At 45.0% G+C, this 4,151-nt stretch overlaps 2 long non-coding RNA genes across 4 annotated transcripts in view; one reads left to right on the top strand and one right to left on the bottom strand.

Annotated features, from left to right (window-relative positions):
- Positions 1-4,151, bottom strand: part of LOC116186254 — a 441,761-nt gene that overhangs the window by 157,475 nt on the left and 280,135 nt on the right. The gene's annotated exons all lie outside the window — the stretch shown is intronic.
- LOC116186255 overlaps positions 1-4,151 on the top strand; it is a 19,882-nt gene that overhangs the window by 1,492 nt on the left and 14,239 nt on the right. Inside the window, exon 2 of the long non-coding RNA XR_004151214.1 lies at positions 391-546. This is a non-coding gene — a long non-coding RNA (uncharacterized LOC116186255). The remainder of the gene's footprint in view (positions 1-390; positions 547-4,151) is intronic.

The raw sequence follows: 4,151 nt of genomic DNA, 5'->3' as shown, positions 1-4,151 counted from the left end.
TCTTTTTTTTTTTTTTTTTCTCCTCGACCGTGGAAATTAGGCTGACGACACAATGGACGGCCAGGTATTACCGGATCCCCCTCGGTCTTAAAATCACCATCCATCACTCGGGTCGGACGGTTGCCTACGTCTAATATTATTATCATAATGTCATCCTCTTCCCCCGTCCATTGTGGGAAGGGGATCAACGCCTCACAATGGTGCGAGAAACGGGCGAGATTTGTCGTTTGTTGTCGACACGTTTGACAAATAATAAATCGTTATATACACTCCAGCCATCTTTTTTCTTTGCCCTGCTACTCGAAGAAATTTTACGATATCGAAGAAGAATAACAAGTTTTGTAATTATATTATTGGAATAATAATCTTCATTCGCGCGCCCATTTCAAGGATCGAACATGGATGGAAATTCAAGTATCAAGAGGATCAAGAGAATTTCATCTTCGTGTCGCGCTTTTATCTCGTAGATAACTCGAAACATTGACAAAGGAGACATCAAGAAAGGAGGATAATCGTTGCCCGCGATATTGCTTCGAACAGACTGCGGTAAGCAGGAATAGTGATATTTCACGGTAGCAGGGTGGAAGGGAATCTTCCTCCCTGATCGAGCGTTTCTGCGGTTCTTATTGGGAAACTCGAGCGCGACATCGCGGGATCCAGAAGAGAAATAGGGTTCGAGAGGCATCTCGAGGTGATGGAGGGCAAGAGTATAGCGGGCGAAGAGGATAAAGGATTCGAGGTTTAATATCTCACAAGGCTTGCATTTCTGTGCATTCTCGATGAACGATCTTGGCACGTCGATCTTGATGCCTCCAAGTTTTCCTATTCTCGCCCTCGCGGAAAGAGAGGGATGCAGGATGCAACTTCGTGAAGATTACCTCATCTTCTTTCCGGCAAAAAGCACACTATAATCATCGTAACGTTTTTTAAAATTCTTGATTGCCCGCGTGGTTATACGTCTTCGTACGCGTTGCTGCGAACGAACTCCGCTAGGCCGGTGTCACGTTGGTCGATCATCTCGAGTCAAGTGACATAAACGATGATGCATGCATCGCCAAATGACAGCATCCATCCCCCATCCATTCCCAACGATTATCGCCGTCTCTCTCTCTCTCTTTTCCTTCTTTCCAATCCTGCCCTCTCCCTTCGTCCAATATGCTTCCAACTCCCCTCGCGTTTTCCACCTCTCCACCTTCCTTCCACGGTCGTGGATCCGTGAGTCTTTTGACCCCTTGGGACAATCTCCAATCTCGAAACGAGGCATGGCGTTCCATACCGTCGCCTATATGTCGTCGTCGAAACGATCGAACGAGAAGAGGTTTCTCTTCTCTCTCTTTCTCTCTCGGACCAGGACGCCAATAAATCCTCGCAAACGAATATAAAGTGGCAGCGTGGACCAAGGCGTATCTATACAATATTTTCTAAGGTAAGGGCATTGCGCGAGATGATCGATGCTACTCATTTCCACGCTTAATTTCTCTTTCGATAAATAAACGATTTCGCGTATAAAACCCTATAAAAATCCATTTCACATTACTCAAGCGGAAAGCTTGTGATCGAATCATATCCTCTCCGTATCCTCTCGCAACGATTTCTTTTTTTTCTGTCTCCTATACTCTTGTTGAAAATTCTATTGAGAAATCATTTTAAACTTTCGCAATCTTTAAAACAATCGAGAAAAAAAGAAAACTTACATTCGAATGCACATCCTTCTAAATTAAAATCGATTTAACGAGGGGGGCGAGGTAGGGTCCGATAAACAGCTGACAGGCGAGTCGAACGGCCGGTAAACGGTGGTAAGAGCGACAGAACGCGAAAGGGGCGGCCACGGCTCGTTGTCGAAAATGCGGCCGTATATCGTAAGCATATTTCCACCGGATGGGTTAGGCGGCATAGGTTATCCGATGGTCCATTGGTCAGCTGGGGGTTAGTCGACCAGCGGCTAGCTCTTGGTTGCTCGTGTGAAATAGTAGCTGGCCAAGCTCCAACCTCGTACGTTAGTCCCTCGTTCGTACGTACAACGTACCGCGGACCTCCCATGGACCGGGAGTCTTCGTCTTCTCGCTTCGTCCACCTGTCCCAACTTCCGCCTCCAACTTTCTCCTTCTCCCTCTCCTCTTTTCCAACAATCGCTGCGCCCCATTTCCCCGTTTCTCCGAACAATCGCGATTCCGTTCGACCTTTCTTCCTCCCCGCGACACGTACAACACCGCGTGCACGCGACCAGGATCAGTTTGATCTATGAACATCCTTTTACCTTCTCCCTGATTCCACGGCGATTTCGTGCGTTCTCTTGTGACTCCAGGCTAAAAAACTTACGAGCCAGATAGTCGCGCAGGTCAAGATATCAGGTTCAGGTTAACGTGGTTAAATCGGCGGAACTCGAATAAAATTCTCCAAAAGTCTGCGACCGAATTTTCCATCCATTTTTCTTCCATATCTGACTCGAACGATCGAAAATCGTTCGAAATTTTTTGGCTTTGTTATCGTTGTACGGTATCGTTGCTTTTCATTGTTTGGCGGCAAGTGTTGACCGTTGTTCTTGTTTGGACGGAAGCGTAAAAATGCTCGGTCCTCCCCTCTCTCCTCCCTCGTGGCGCACGCGGGAAATCGTCGGATATGGAAATGCGGGACCTCTTCAAAAATGTTCGTTGGTTCGGAAAATTTCGAGTTTTTTTCGTAACGAGATTCGCGCGCACCTACTGCAGTACAGGGGCGATTATTAAACGGGTGATCCCCAGGAAAATGGAAAACGTACGAAAACAAAAATAGAAGGGTTATACTTGCCGAGATGGCTGTACCCGTTCCCGGTTGAAAATAACGAACGCGCAACTTCGAAACTATAATTCCGAGCGACACGAATCCTCGCACCAGTTTGGCTTTGTGAAAATATTTGTGCTTTGGTAATTCATTGGTAATTCGACAGTTAACAAGTTTCGCTCGCAAATAGAATTGCTGGAATAGCTCTGATTCGAAGTAGCTATTCGGGGTTAGAAAATCGACCCGATCATAGTAATGAAATAAAAATGCAGATATAAAAAAAGAAAAAAAAAAAAGAAAAAGAAAATCAAATTATTTCAAGATTTTATTTGAAATTCAGCTACGTGTGTTTTACGTAGAAAAAAACGAAATAGAAATTTTACTTGAACAGAAAAATTTATCAATGTTGCACGAATGATAAAAATTTTCACGAGGCATCGAGGATAATAATTGAATTTTATCTCTCATTCCGCCAAAAATTTCGAGTTTCCACTTTCTAATTAATCCTCCGTTCTCTTCCTCCGCTTTTAACGAATCTTCGACGCATTATTCTTCCCAGATTTTTAGGAGAGGAATCCGTTTCCGTACAAAGGCGGCCGCGCCACTTAACATACCCGAAATCGCCATTAACTCATCGGTTATCGAAAATTTCGCGAGACTTTCAAACGAATCGTTCGCGTGCCGTGAAACGTGCTAATTTTCGAGTCTCGAACAGTATCCGCAACAGGGTTGCGTAGCGAAACTCTTGAAAACGTTGTTATGTCGATACTCCCTGTGTGTTGTTTCGCGCACCCTTTTGGTCGGATTTCATTTAACGCCATTGAACGCTCGCCACTCCGCACGCCGTATAATGCGAATAGAATTACATAACGAGCTGTACTTCGTTACACTGTAATACAGTGATTGCCGTTTCGGCATGAGTTAAGCCAGATTTTCGACAAATCGTGTAAACCCACCCGTGACTAGAAATTATTCGACCAGAGTCAATTGCGAATAACGCGCAATATTATAATTACTGTAATTTTCTTCACGAGAATTCTTACGTCTATTCTTGCGCGACACCCCGCGATAAAAGATTTAAATCAATCTCCACGATCGCAGTTAAATTTGCAACGACCAATGTCGCTTCTCCGATCATCAACGATTCCCTCCAACGAATCCTCTGTAACGTACGATTAAAACAGCGTTCGATCGAAACAACGTGACGCGTAATTGACTTAAATCCTCTCGATCCTATCCCGTGTTAACCGTCGCTCTCCCATCCTATTTATTTCCTCCCGATCGTATTATATTGGCCGACATCGATAGAGCCGCCGAGTTTCCTTCGTTCCCCGAGATAGGCAAAGTTTGCAGAAGAAATTCGATTGGCGTTGCGCTGAGGACGGCAGGCA

Source organism: Apis dorsata, unplaced genomic scaffold (assembly GCF_000469605.1).
Source record: "Apis dorsata unplaced genomic scaffold, Apis dorsata 1.3 scaffold_527, whole genome shotgun sequence".
NCBI lineage: Eukaryota > Metazoa > Arthropoda > Insecta > Hymenoptera > Apidae > Apis > Apis dorsata.
The sequence above is the reverse complement of the archived record's forward strand: the minus strand, read 5'-3'. Positions and strand labels throughout refer to the sequence as shown.